The following is a 16236-nucleotide window of genomic DNA, read 5'->3' on the forward strand; positions in this document are numbered from 1 at the left end:
ATTTATTTACTTGTTAAACTATACTTCATTTCAAAATGCAGATTTAAAAAACAAGTCAAGCATCCAGTGAGGAGAAAATGTATTGACATTCTTGACAAAGTAAGAAATGATTGTAAGACTCTGTTAAATACAAACTCGACATTCATGTTTAAGAAAAATATATTAATACATTGAGGAATAAGTGAACATGTACTTCATAGTTAAGATAAATGCCAGTAGACTGAACATATTTTTATTTTTATTTATTTTTTTCTAAGACAAGAGTCTCACTCTGTCACCCAGGCTTGAGTGCAGTGGCACAATCTTGGCTCACTGCAACCGCCATCTCCTGGGTTCAAGTGATTCTCCCGCCTCAGCCTCCCAAGTAGCTGGGATTACAGATGTGTGCCACCATGCCCAGCTAATTTTTGTATTTTTAGTAGAGAGGAGGTTTCACCATATTGGCTGGGCTGGTCTCAAACTCCTGACCTCAGATGATCTGCCCGCCTGGGCCTCCCAAAGTGCTGGGATTACAGGCATGAGCCACCGCACCCTGCCAATTGAACATATTTTTTAAACTACTGTTATTTACTTTTCCCATTAAATTCAGTCTGTTCTCATTTAACATATGTTCCCAGAATGATGAATTTTGTACTGCACTTTTTTAATTGACTTCATCCAATTGGATCTTTATCCAAACTTACCACCGTTATAATTACAAAGGAAGGCTTCACCTGGAAATAGTGTAATAAACCATTTAAGAATCCTAAACCCTACTATTAAAAGTATTTTGCCCTCATCAATCAATAATCAATGTGTTTTTAGTTTCCCCACATAACCCAGTACATACAACATCAGCAGCCCAAAGCATCACATCACTTGAAAGTCAGTATTTTAAAATATTTTTTGAATTGCTGAAATTCATCTACTGCCTAACATATTGTCGTCACAACCTAATGTATATGAAACATTTCTATTTGTGAAACTTCCTAAGTACAAAACATTCTACCCAATGCCAGTTTTAGCATTAAAACAGCAAAACCTCTATTCTAAAACAATTTTAAGTCATTTATGTTTTACAGAGACTGAAGAGAATTTGGGCTGTCAATTTAAAATTTTAACTGACATTTGCTTATCACATTTGTCTAATTTAATAAACTAAAACACACAAAAAGTAACACATATAACAAAACGTGGGAATAGATAAAAAGAAAGTAGGCAGAATCAATGAGTAGGCAAGCAAATGTAATAGGAGATTTCATTCATTTTTAACAGTACCGTAAATGTTTAAAAAAAAAATCACTGTTTCACATCAACAGGACATCTCCAGTGACAAATGGCAATTAAGCAGCACACAACAGTTTTACCGAAAACAGAACCTTGAAAAATGTGTGAAGATAAAGAGTAGGAACAGATAAAACAAAATGTGCCCAAGTTTATGTCACTGTCAGGATCAGGAAACAATAATTAAATATAATAAAAGGCAAAATAAATGACATACCACCTGAAATTCCAAATTAATAATTCATTCCCCTGAAAAGAAGACTTGTCAAATATTTTGTTTTAATCTTCCAAAATCTTGGAAACCAGAGGTCTCTAAGTGAAGAATCTACTTCAAAGTATGGCTTCTATTTGTCCTAGGCCAACTACAGCCAAATACAGTCTATTCCATGCTCAGTGGCTAAGCCTCATAAATGTGGCTTCTTGGACTTTCCTTCTTTGTACATCTCCCTTTTTCTCAGTATCTTCTTCTTACCCCTGTACTTTGTCCCTCAGATGCTAAGAAGTACCTGAGCAACAGACATTACTAGTAAAACTAAAATTCATTCTAATATATTGTTTCAGGAAGCTATCTGCACAGTTTTCACAAATTTGTATGTGTGTACTGACTTGCCCTTTGAGGTTTACTGATTGTTTTTTAAAAATGAGCTAAGTGGGGGGAAAAATAATAGACAAGCAGATATCACAACTGATTAGGTTACAATTAAGTTGCAATTAGATCTTCTAAATTCTCAATGGCAAAACTGCAAAATGTTAAAATAATCAGTCAATTCTTAAATATCAATGTTTAACAGAAGGATGCTACAGTATGCCTATGTTTAATCTGGAGGAAGAAAATTAATCTAATAACTATTTAAAATAGTTTCCTACCCAATTGATATGGTTTGGTTTTGTGTCCCCACCCAAATCTCATCTCGTAATACCCACAAGTCATGTGTTAGGAAGGGACTTGGTGGGGGGTGACTGAATCATGGGGATCTGTTCCCTATGCTGTTCTCATAATAGGCAGTTCTCATGAGATCTGATGGTTTTTAAAATGGCAGCTTCCCCTGCATGCTTCTTTCTCTCCTGCTGCCATATAAGATATGCCTTGCTTTCCCCTTGCCTTCCGTCGTAATTATAAGCTTCCTGAGGCCTCCCAGCCATGAGGAACTGAGTCAATTACACCTCCTTTCCTTATAAATTGCCCAGTCTCAGATGGTATTTTTATAGCAGTGTGAGAACACACTAAGACACGAATTTTCTTCTACTCCATTTTCTGAGGAACTGATTGAGAGAAAGAAGAGTCCTACCTACGCGTCAAAAGATTTTTGTAAGGATATAAAAATGTATGCCAACTGTAAGTCTGTGTATATATATGCATAAAATATTGAGGAGAAATATACAAGAAACTGATAAATATGATTACTTCTATGGAGGGCAACTGAATGGCAGAGACAGAAGTGCGAGGGAGAATATTTACTGCACTTTTGTACCCTTTAAAGTTTGTACCATGTCCATGTATTTTCTATTCCCAAGAACTGAATAAAATAATTACAGGGGACTATAATAATCCTGTATTGTTTCTAAATAAAATACTATCTAGAGGGAGCTTAAATAGGGTATCCAAGCAGTACCTGAATCAAAAAAAGGAGACTTTTACTAAGGAGAACAAAGTCTTCTGATAAATCAAAAAGATCATGAATATATATTTTAAAAAATCTCATCCAAGCAGATCTTACACTCAAAATACATTCAAAGCATAAATATGGCATTTATTGACCATGCATTTTTCCAGTATCATCATCATCTTATAGAAACATCATTGTTGCCGATGATTAAAACTTTAAGTTTTTAATGTATTTGTGTGTGGGGGGGGAACTACTTGCTCTATTATTTTTTAGTCATTAAAAGCTTTAAAACACAAACAATAGGATTTTCAACTGAAAATCTTATTTTCAGCTGAATGTATATTTTTTAAAAAACTTTTATAAAGATAAATGAATATTTTTAGTCCCTGGATAAATTCTTCATGGCAGTAACTCACCTCTACTACCACTTGAAATTTTCCAGAAATTTCTCTATCTTCCTCTCAAAAGCCACCAGGATTTCTTGCATAGGAGCAAGCCTTTCAGGACTGGTTTCAAGATCTTTTGGATTCCAGCTGCTGGAAAAGAAGGGCCATCGTTTTTGGTCTCAGGAACTCTTTGGAAATATTTAATACAGAGTCCATTCCTTCAGTTTCATAAAATTGTTTTTTAGGGGAAGTTATTCTCTGTTTTAATTATTTTTTTAAAGAATAAATCACACAATTCAAATTTTTTAATGATGACGTGGAATTAGAGGCAGCAGTTTCCATACTTTTCACAGTTTCTAGATATTCTCAGATACTGATTTATCTGTTGCAGCATTTGCTAATTACTACAAATTGAGAGAATGTTTTCTTTTTTGTAAGCAACGCAATTAAACACTGTTATGACAAAATTGGAAAAGCTTCACATTACACTCTTCTGTCGTCTCTACTTACTATAATATCCATACCATTTAAAGTCCAGGAATAGACTATCACTTTCACTCTGGGTGCTTAAAGCCCAGCTCAGGAATTATCCTGGACTCTCCCCTCTTCTGTCAAAAGTCTTGGTTATTCTAACTCCTCAATATATTCTTTGTAGGCATCTCCTGTTTATCAAGTCCACTGCCATTACCTTAATTCAGGATCTAGTCATCTATTGCCTAGGCTATTGCGGGAATATTTTAAGAGCACCCTACTCTCTCCCTACTATCACTCATAAGATCAGCACCAAACCAGTCACTGGCTATAACCTTCACCATTACCTCCTATGACGCATATAACTGCACCTAGCAGTCTGGTCAAAGAACACTACTTACTCAAACACGACATGCTTTCTCCACCTTTCTACCAGAAAGGCCCTCAGCACACTGTGGTATGCATTCACTGATTAATAAACAAATAAAGGTTACTATAAAAATAACAGTGATACATTTAAAAAATATTAAAACCTACCACATGACCAGATAATACAATACAAAAAAAAAAAGCCACTTTTTTGATGTGCTGAAGATCACCCACCAATTAGTTAATAGAGCCAGAGGCAGAATCCAGTTCTACAGTCCCAGGACATTATTTTAACTACGAATGCTATCTTCTATCATTATTATATTCACACAAAGCAGGAAAGTGAATACACGTCTAAAATATTATGTGCAATAAAATTAATAATTATGTTTCTAGATGATCCACACATACATGTATTCATTCAACACCCATAACAACTTCCTATAATCTACAGGGGGACTTAAGTCCTTATCCTCAAATAACTTATTATTTATTCTCTCTCAGTTCTACCTAAATTAGGGAGTTTAGAATTAAGAGTTAAATCAAGCTCTGAAACTGAGGCAGTAATTAATAGACAACCAAAAAGAGTCCAGGACCAGACGGATTCACAGTCGAATTCTACCAGAGGTACAAAGAGGAGCTGGTACCATTCCTTCTGAAACCATTCCAATCAATAGAAAAAGAGGGGATCCTCCCTAACGCATTTTATGAGGCCAGCATCATACTGATTCTAAAGCCAGGCAGAGAGACACAACAAAAAAAGAGAATTTTAGACCAATATCCTTGATGAACATCAATGCGAAAATCCTCAATAAAATACTGGAAAACCGAATCCAGCAGCACATCAAAAAGCTTATCCACAAGGATCAAGTCGGCTTCAACCCTGGGATGCAAAGCTGGTTCAACACACACAAATCAATAAACGTAATCCATCATATAAACAGAACCAATGACAAAAACCACATGATTATCTCAATAGATGCAGAAAAGGCCTTCGACAAAATTCAATAGCCCTTCATGCTAAAAACTCTCAATAAATTCGGTATTGATGGAACATATCTCAAAATAATAAAAGCTATTTATGACAAATCCACAGCCAATATCATACTGAATGGGCAAAACCTGAAAGCATTCCCTAAGAAAACCATCACAAGACAAGAAAGAATGACCTCTCTCACCACTCCTATTCAACATAGTGATGAATAAGTTCTGGCCAGGGCAATCAGACAAGAGAAAGAAATAAAGGGTATTCAATTAGGAAAAAAGGAAGTCAAATTGTCCCTGTTTGCTGATGACATGACTGTGTATTTAGAAAATCCCATCGTCCCAGCCCAAAATCTCCTTAAGCTGATAAGCAACTTCAGCAAAGTCTCAGGATACAAAATCTATGTGCAAAAATCACAAGCATTCCTACACAACAATGACAGAGCACCAAATCATGAGTCAATTCCCATTCACAATTGCTACAAAGAGAATAAAAAACCCAGGAATCCAACTTACAAGGGATGTGAAGGACCTCTTCAAGGAGAACTACAAACCACTGTTCAATGAAATAAAAGAGGACACAAACAAATGAAAGAACACTCCATGCTCATGGATAGGAAGAATCAATATCATGGCCATACTGCCCAATGTAATTTATAGATTCAATGCCATCCCCATCAAGCTACCAATGACTTTCTTCACAGAATTGGAAAAAACTTCTTTAAAGTTCATATGGAACCAAAAAAGAGCCCGCATTGCCAAGACAATCCTAAACAAAAAGAACAAAGCTGGAGGCATCACACTACCTGACTTTATACTACAAGGCTACAGTAACCAAAACAGCATGGTGCTGGTACCAAAACAGATATATAGACCAATGGAACAGAACAGAGACCTCAGAAATATCACCACACATCTACAACCATCTGATCTTTGACAAACATGACAAAAACAAGAAATGAGGAAAGGATTCCCTATTTAATAAATCGTGCTGGGAAACCTGGCTAGCCATATGTAGAAAGTTGAAACTGGATCCCTTCCTTACACCTTATACAAAAATTAATTCAAGATGGATTAAAGACTTAAATGTTACACCTAAAACCATAAAAACCCTAGAAGAAAACCTAGGCAATACCATTCAGGACATAGACATGGGCAAGGACTTCATGACTAAAACACCAAAAGCAATGGCAACAAAAGCCAAAATTAACAAATGGGATCTAATTAAACTAAAGAGATTCTGCACAGCAAAAGAAACTACCATCAGAGTGAACAGGCAACCTACAGAACGGGAGAAAATTTTTACAATCTACCTATCTGACAAAGGGCTAATAGCCCAAATCTACAAAGAACTCAAACAAATTTACAAGAAAAAAAACAAACAAAGAACTCAAACAAATTTACAAGAAAAAAACAAACAACCCCATCAAAAAGTGGGCAAAGGATATGAACAGACACTTTGCAAAAGAAGACATCTATGCAGCCAACAGACACATGAAAAAATGCTCATCATCACTGGCCATCAGAGAAATGCAAATCAAAACCACAATGAGATACCATCTCATACCAGTTAGAATGGAGATCATTAAAAAGACAGGAAACAACAGATGCTGGAGAGGATGTGGAAAAATAGGAACACTTTTACCCTGTTGGTGGGAGTGTAAATTAGTTCAACCATTGTGGAAGACAGTGTGGCGATTCCCCAAGGATCTAGAACTAGAAATACCATTTGACCCAGCAATCCCATTACTGGGTATATACCCAAAGGATTATAAATCATGCTACTATAAAGACACATGCACACATATGTTTACTGTGGCACTATTCATAATAACAAAGACTTAGAATCAACCCAAATGTCCATCAATGATAGACCGGATTAAGAAAATGTGGCACATATACATCATGGAATACTATGTAGCCATAAGAAAGGATGAGTTCATGTCCCTTGTACGGACATGGATGAAGCCAGAAACCATCATTCTCAGCAAATTATCGTAAGGACAGAAAACCAAACACCACATGTTCTCACTCATAGGTGGGAATTGAACAATGAGATCACTTGGACACAGGGTGGGGAACATCACACACTGGGGCCTGTCAGGGGGTGGGGAGCTGGGGGAGGGTTAGCATTAGGAGAAATACCTAATGTAAATGACAAGTTCATGGGTGCAGCAAACCAACATGGCATGTGTATACCTGTGTAACAAACCTGCACGTTGTGCACATGTACCCTAGAACTTGAACAACAAAAAAAAAGAATTAGGAGTTAAATGAAAATCTTCTACTAAGTAACATCTTAACAATTTTGCTCACTCCGTTGACATAGTGATAATCACCTACATGTAACAGAAAATTCTAAAATATGACATTTTCAAAAAAACTATTAATATTACTGATCTTATTTAAAGTTTAACCTTAAAAATTATTAACAAATCAAGAGGAAGAAGAAAATATAGGGCACAATATTGCACATTCAAATTAAAAATTTGTGTACTTTTTTCCAAATGGATTGCTTAAAATGCAAATCTCTTATGAAACTTCACAGATTAAATTTTGTTACAGACAGTATCACATTTCTCTCTTTACCTCCCACATGTAGGCAATACAAAAACCCAATGCTAGAGGCTGCTCCTATATTCTCTGCTCTTCTTTGAAGATACATTTAATGATTCTAGCAAGGGTTCAGAATCAACTGAATCTCAATTAATTTAAAAAGTTAAGCATGTACCTGAGGACCTAATTTGAGAAATATTATTAGCTTGATTGAATTATACTGAGAAATCCTCCCACAAAGTAAGAAAAAAGGCTTTTTGGCCTACGGTTTTATTGAATAAATGTGTACCAAGAATTGTGTACTGAAAGCTTATTATATACCTGGTTCTGTAAGACACTATGAAAATTTATGCAAGGGTCAAACCCCTAAGACATTAAATAATGCTCTAACACAGAGTTCTCCAGATTACCTTTAACTAAAATTTTATTCTATTAAATATTGCTTATCATAAAAATTTTGTCACAGTAGAGATAACTTTCTAAGTTCCCAGAATCTCCCCAGAAAAAAGCAAACAGAAAGACCTCGGTAGAAAAACTAAAAACCAATGGATGATAGTTACAACAAAATTAAGTGACTGATTATCCCCACAAACCTCAAAATGCCATCAGGTAGGAACAAACCACTACAATGACCACTACACCTGCCTGATGCCTACAACTAATGGGGAGTCCAATGGATATGAGAAAAAATAAACCAAAACATTCAAGAGATATATAAACTGGAAATCACAATGAACCAATCTGAGAAAAGCACAGAAGTTGAAAAGGATTCTTCCCCAGTCTGATATGGTTTGGCTGTGTCACTACCCAAATCTCATCTTGAATTGTAGCTACCGTAATTCTCACGTGTTGTGGGAGAGACCCAGTGGGAGATAATTGAATCATGGGGACAGTTTCCCCCTTACTGTTCTCAAGGTCATAAATATGTCTCACAAGATTTGATGATTTTATAAGGGGAAACCTCTTTCACTTGGCTCTCATTCTCTACTGTCTGCCACCACATGAGATGTCCCTTTCACCTTCTGCATGATTGTGAGGCCTCCCCAGGCATGTGAAACTGTGAGTCCATTAAACCTCTTTTTCTTTATAAATTACTCCAGTCTTGGGTATGTCTTTATCAGCAGCATGAAAACAGACTAATACAGTAAATTGGTACTGGGAGTGGGGCGCTGCTGTAAAGACAGCCGAAAATGTGGAAGTGACTTTGGAACTGGGGAACAGGCAGCAGCTGGAACAGTTTGGAGAGCTCGGAAGAAGACAGGAAAATGTGGGAACATCTGGAGCTTCCTAGAGCCTTGCTGAATAGCTTTGACCAAAATGCTGATAATGATATCGACAATGAAATCCAGGCAGATGTGGTCTCAGATGGAGATGAGGAACTTGTTGGGAACTGGAGTAAAGGTGACTGTTGCGATGTTTTAGGAAAGAGACTGGCCGCATTTTGCCCCTGCCCTAGAGATTTGTAAATCTTTGAACTTGAGGGAGATGACTTAGGGTATCTGGCAGAAGAAATGTCTAAGCAGCAAAGCATTCAAGAGGCGACTTGGGCGCTGTTAAAACCACTCCTTTTTAAAGCGTAAACAGAGCCTAAAAGTTTGGAAAATTTGCAGTCTGATGATGCAATAGAAAAGAACAACCCATTTTCTGAGGGGAAATTCAACCTGGTTGCAGAAATTTGCTTAATAAAGAGTCAAATATTAATGACCAAGACAATGGGGAAAATGTCCTCAGGGCATGTCAGAGACCTTCTTGGCAGCTCCTCCCATCACAGGCCTAGGGGCCTAGAAGGAAGAAATGGTTTTGTGGGCCAGGCCCAGGACCCCCTGCTGTGTGCAGCCTAGGGACTTGGTGTCCTGCATCCCAGCTGCTCCAGCTGTAGCTAAAAGGGGCCAATGTATAGCTCAGGCCATGGCTCCAGAGGGTGTAAGCCCCAAGGGTTGGCAGCTTCCCTGTGGTGTTGAATCTGCGGGTGCACAGAAGTCAAGATTTGCCTTTTGGGAACCTCTGCCTAGATTTCAGAGGATATATGGAAATGCCTAGACGTCCAAGCAGAAGTTTGTTGCAGGGGTGGCGCCCTCATGGAGAACCTCTGCTAGGGCAGCGTGGAAAGAAAATGCATTGTGCAAGTCCCCACACAGAGTCCCCACTGGGGCACTGCCTAGTGATCTATGAGAAGAAGGTCACCATCCTCCAGACCGCAGAATGGAAGATCCACCACAACTTATACCATGCACCTAGAAAAGCCACAGGCACTCAACACCAGCCCATGAAATCAGCCAGGAGGGAGGCTATACTGTGCAAAGCCATAGGGGCAAAGTTATAGGGGTGGAGCTGCCCAAGGCCATAGGAACCCACCTCTTGCATCAGTGTGGCTTGCATGTGAGACACAGAGTCAAAGGAGATAATTTTCGAGCTTTAAGATTTGACTGACCTGCTGGATTTCCGACTTGCATGAGGCCTGTGGCTCCTTCATTTTGGCCAATTTCTCCACTTGGAACAGCTGTATTTACCCAATGCCTGCATCCCCATCATATCTAGGAAGTAACTACCTTGCTTTTGATTTTACAGGCTCATAAGTGGAAGGGACCTGCCTTGTCTTGGATGAGACTGGACTATGAACTTTTGAGTTAATGCTGAAATGAGTTAAGACTTTGGGGGACTGCTGGGAGGGCATGATTGGTTTTGCAATGTAAGGACATGAGATTTGGGAGTGGCCAAGGGTGGAATGATACGGTTTGGCTGTGTCCCCAGGCAAATTTCATCTTGAATTGTAGCTCCCATAATTCCCATCTGTTGTGGGAAAGACCCAGTGGGAAATAATTGAATCATGGGGACAGTTTTCCCCTTAACTGTTCTCTTGGTAGTAAGCCTCATGAGATTCGATGGTTTTATAAGGGGAAACCCCTTTCACTTAGCTCCCATTCTCATCTGCTACAATGTAAGATGTGCCTTTCACCTTCTGCCATGATTGTGAGTCCTCCCCAGCCACATGGAACTGTAAGTCCATTAAACCTCTTTTTCTTTATAAATTACCCAGTCTCAGGTATGTCTTTATTAGCAGTGTGAAAACACACTAACACACAGTCCAATAACAATTCAGTGTGAATGGGCCGCAATAAGCTTAGAATGGGGAAAGACAGTCTAGCCCCTACAAACTCTCATAACTGACCATGAAGTTTCTCTTCCAGGATAGGGCCCCAAACTGAGAAAAAGAAAAAACCTGGGAATTGACTCAAAATTGAGCAGGACAGGTACAACAAGAAATAATACAAAAGGAGATGGTCCAGTGAAAGTGCAAAAGGGGAACAGAACAGGAACATCTGAACAGATGGCTTTGCTTTTTTTTTTTTTTTTTTTTTTAAGACGGAGTCTTCCAAGCAGCTGGGACTACTGTGCTACCATGCCCGGCTAATTTTTCTATTTATAGTAGAGACAGGGTTTTGCCATATTGGCCAGGCTGATTTGAACTCCTGACCTCAGGTGATCCACCCGCCTCAAACTCCCAAAGTGTTGGGATTACAGTCGTGAGCCATCGCACCCAGTCATGCCCTCGTTTTTAAACATTTCATGAAAACAACAGAAGAGGGAGGTATGTGAAGTTAAAAAAGCTATCTTGAATAGGACTTCCTCCTAAAAGTAAAGGAAAATTAATATCACATAAAAATGATCAACAAAGAATCAAGGTAAAAATCTCCTACAAAGTTAATATAAAAAAAAGTAAGAATAATAGCTCTACAATGAAACCACACCTAGAAAAATCTGCCCAAAAAAAAAGATTAAAACTGTAACCTACTAATTCAGAACTAGCTAAAAGACATGTATGTGATGAAAAAAACATATAAAATTAAAGACATGGACAAACAGAACAACCAAATTTGAAATTTTAAAATAAGAAATATTCAGAATTAAAATGACAGAATCAAGAAAAAATTAGAAATAAAAGAAAAAACATTTCAGAAATAAACATTAAACAAAATGAAACATGACAACAAATAATAGTCTAAGCAAAATGGAAAGGCAAAAGAAGGAAAAAAATTGTAATTAAAAAAAGTAATAAAAAGGATCCAAAAGCAAATGATAAATACTACCATTAGGTAATAAAGATCCAACATACAGGAAAGAGGAGTCGCTGAAGAAGAAAACTAAAACAAAAGAATATTAAAAATAAACCGTAGTTCAAAAATAAACAAACTGTAATTCAAAAAACTTCACTGAAACAAAAAAAGGCATAAAACTACATACTGAAGGAGCATACCATATGTAGGTATTTTTGGTCTAAAAGAAACTCACTTTATATTTAAAGATATAGTTAAACACATAAGCACAGAAGATTTATCAAACACCGAGCAAAGGAAATCTGCAGTGGCTACTAGTGTATGCATAAAAACGGATACATCTATACAACTGCTGTGCAACAAAAGATAATGTGAGCCAGTTATATCATTTTAAATCTCGAATAGCCTCATTTAAAAAAATTAAAACAGGTAAAATTGATTTAATTATATATTTTATTTATGTTTCTCTTCTGCAGAACTCACATGGAAAACACTATGCTTATCTCACCTTCATCCACAGACTTAAAAAATAGTGTCATGAAAACTTTTTGTAATAAACTGATAATCTAATTACTCACCAACAGCTAAGACAGCACCCAAGAGAAAGGATCAAAGCAATACACTCTTGGAATCCGCTCTAAGTAAAACAAACTTGCACATCTTATGTAAAATTTAAATTTCGACTGCCTATCAATATACTAGGTTCTCTCCAGTTCCAGATTTTTACTTTTTAAAGACAGCAGAGGTACCACACAAATATTGTACTTTAATGAACTGTAAGTCATTTTATTTGAAAAATTAATGTGCTTCTAAATAATAAAATTTATTCCAACTTTACTTGAAATAACTATGTCAGAGAGTGAAAGAGCAGAAAACTTCTTTAATGTACTTAGCCACTTTCATCTCCTCTTATAATCCTAAACATCTCAGTTTTACCACTGAATATTGGGATAACATGACCACTAACATAAGCAGTGCCTGTCGTTTTAGTTGCTTTTTAAGCTACAGTAAGATATTTATGGTATCTACCAATACTCTTTTCCTATTCACTCTGTATCTGGCCCGATTGAGAATTTAAGCTGAGGCCGCAGAATACAGCAAAGCTTACTTATGAAGACTGATGAAAACCCCTCATTTTGCCTTCCATAAAAAATCTTTTCTAGGAAAGATCAAAAATGTAAATTAAGACAAGCAAGTCAATAATACTATGACATAGGTAGTGCTAAGTTAAGCTAAAGACTACGCAGTTAGCTCATAGGTTTTTCTAGGAATAACTAGGTTATAATAGAAATCTGTATCCACTGTTTTCTTTTTTTAATAGAAAACATAAACAGCAAAAGCGTGTGTTCAAAAACAATTCTTCCAGATTCAGAAAAAAAAATCTGTCTTACAGATTTAACCTGAGAATCTTTTCACATTCTTTTGACTTATGTGAGAATGCCAAACATTTTTTATTCTGAGGTTGAATTTCACTTTTGGTAAAAGCTGAATCACCATCACTAGCCATGATATAATTTTTATGCAAAGACAAAAAATGAAAATGCTTTTGGAGCTGCTATGGTAACTAAAGAAGACTGAGTATACAACTAAAACATTCTCGACAATGGAAGAAACTTCAGAGTCATCTAAACTACTCCTCATCTGCCTACTGAATGCTTAAATCCCGGCCACATGTTTCCAGGTAGTTGCCCAGCCTCTTTACAAACCATTTCAGTTAACAGTAAACCAACCTACCTTCCAAGGCAATCAATTTCATTTCTGGACAGTTTTAAATATTGAAAAATACTGTCTTTCTAGTACCTGCATCTATTACCTTGGAATTTTCATATGCTAGCTTAAGTTACCCTCCCTAAGGCTGCTGTATTTTTGGAATTTTAAAGCAAAACAGGAACATGAGGTGAAAAAGAGATCAAGAAACAAAAAAAGACTACATAAAAATATAGGCTAAATGGGAAGGGGAGTGCATGATTCTTTTTTCTCCATTCCCCATTCATTGCTAACGATAATAAGCATTATCTCAGAATTTAATCAAACCAAAGACTGATCTCAACATTCCATTAAAAAACAAGTGCATACTGTGTTCCCAGCATAGTGGAAGCCACCACAAGCACTACAAAGACACATATGATAAATTTTCAAACTGCTGGAAACTTACAATTTAGTTAGACATAGCAAAGGTAACAATATACGGTACTTGTCATAGATAATTGAGCACATACTACATACAGAAGAAGCTTTTATTAAAGTAGAGATTTAAGCTGGGTTTTAAAGAATAGGAAGAATAGGAAGGTTTGCCAAAAGGGATATGCAAAATACATTTCCGGCTGATCACAGTGGTCCATGCCAGTAATTCCAGCACTTTGGGAGACCAAGGTGGGTGGATTACCTAAGGTCAGGAGTCTAAGACCAGCCTGGCCAACATGACAAAACCCTGTCTCTACTAAAAATACAAAAAAAAATTTAGCCAGGCATGGTGGCTCATGCCTGCAGTCCCAGCTACTTGGGAGGCTGAGACAGGAGAATCGCTTGAACCCAGGAGATGGAGGTTGCAGTGAGGTGAGATCACAACACTGCACTCCAGCCTGGGTGACAGAGCAAAACTCCATCACAGAAGCAAACAAACAAAAAATACAACACGGACAACAGCAGAACCAAAACAAAACAAAAGAACACACTACCAGATTGTTTCAGGAGAAACAGCTGTCTGGTATAGCCAAAGCTATTTGTTGTAAAGCGTCTGAAGGAAGGTCAAAGACAAATGATGAAGCCAGAAGGCAGAGGAACATGAAGACCAGTTTAATGAATATAAAAACTTTTATGAGTCTTATAGAAGAATCAATGCAAATTTCTTAGGACGGAAGTAAAATAACCAAAGCAACGTTTTAGGAAAATTACTCTGAATGCACTGTGTAAAATAAATGGAGATGTGACACTGATGAGAAATCAGGAATAAGGTAAAGCCTTGGACATGTCAGAAAAATGAAACTAGAAAGCAGCGGAAGCAAGGAAAGAATTAAGAATACAGAAGCAAAAGGGAGAAAGGAGTAAGAACCATAGAATATACAAGTTTTTAAGATTAACTGGAACAATGACATTAACTTTCTTTCCAAACGGCTCATTATTTCAATTTTAGTTTGTCAAACTGAAAGTAAAATAAAGACATCTACTACTCTTAATACTTACAAATGCTAAACATTAATAACTATCACTATAGCCAAAATTCCCATATTGAAACAATTTCATAAATCCTTGTTTCCTGTTTCCATATGGCGTATACAGGGATTTGGTTGATATTGCTATACAACAAGAGTTAATTCTGGTATCCCATTCTTTACTCCACCCAAAAGTATAATATCTTGGGTGGGGCGGGGTGGAAGCTATAGTATTTATGAAAGTATGAAAAACTTGGTCCTTTCCAAAAATTTGAAAAGTACTTCACAATAAACCCAAGACCAAACACATTTAATCTGACCATGAACCACATTAAAAGAACTTTTAAGACTTTTTTAAGGTGAGTAACTTTATTTCTATGTTATTAAAAATCAAAGTAAGTTTTGGGAGACAATTATTTTCTTTTAAAAATAACCATACAGCAATTCTAACAGCTGTACATATTGTTGTGCTCTAAAAACTGAAATACATAATGCATACATAAATAACAGATAAAAATATGGTACATATGACATCAGTTTATAAGTAACCTTGAGGAAAAACTTAGTAGTTACATTTTACAGAATGACACACACAAAGAACATTTTTATTTAACAGCTTGACTGGGCTCAAAGATTAAATCCTGTTTCCACATTTACTAATAAAAGGTATTTTTTAGAAAATAGAGCTAGCCAAAACTATCATCTTTGAAAATTAGAAACACAAGGGTATAACTATGTAACTATGTACAGTAAAAGTATTTCTCTTAGTTCCATAAATAAATATCTCCCAAGCACTTCGTTTTTTAGACTGAGTCTCACTTTATCACTCAGGGCACAGAGTGCAGTGGCAGGATCTTGGCTTACTGCAAGCTCTACCTGCCAGGCTCAAGTGATTCTCTCACATCACCTTCCCGAGTAGCTGGGACTACAGGTGTGTGTCACCACGCCCAGCTAATTTTCGTATTTTTAGTAGAGACAAGCTTCACAATGTTGGCCAGGCTGTTCTCAAATTCTTGGCCTCAAGTGATCTGCCCACTTTGGCTACCCAAAGTTCTGGGATTACAGGAGTGAGCCACTGCTCCCGGCATCAAGCACTTTTTATATCAAATAAATTATTATAAAATATCATATGAATATGGAATACTGTATCACATTGTGATCATCACTTTTGCTCATCTAAATTAAACGTCAAAGTCAATATAACAGCCTCCAAAAAGACAGACATTTTAAGGTATAGCAAAACTAACCCAATGGGATAGAAATTAGTGTAGTGGATGCTCCCGGGGGACTTGACTGGAAATTGGCATGAAGGACCTTTCTAGTGTGACAGAAATGCTCTATCTTCATTGGGGTATTGGTGACATCATACAGACATTTGCCAAGACTCATAAAA

At 36.8% G+C, this 16236-nt stretch overlaps 1 protein-coding gene across 6 annotated transcripts in view; it reads right to left on the minus strand.

The window, feature by feature from the left end:
• Positions 1-16236, minus strand: part of SMAP1 (small ArfGAP 1) — a 185648-nt gene that overhangs the window by 98422 nt on the left and 70990 nt on the right. The window contains exon 3 of one of the 6 annotated variants that reach the window (XM_023195149.1): positions 3287-3406. The exons of the other annotated variants lie outside the window; for them this stretch is intronic. The gene's annotated coding sequence lies outside the window, so the exon portion shown is untranslated. The remainder of the gene's footprint in view (positions 1-3286; positions 3407-16236) is intronic. 6 annotated transcript variants of the gene reach the window in all.

The sequence above is a fragment of the Piliocolobus tephrosceles genome, chromosome 5 (assembly GCF_002776525.5).
Source record: "Piliocolobus tephrosceles isolate RC106 chromosome 5, ASM277652v3, whole genome shotgun sequence".
NCBI classification, from domain to species: Eukaryota; Metazoa; Chordata; class Mammalia; order Primates; family Cercopithecidae; genus Piliocolobus; species Piliocolobus tephrosceles.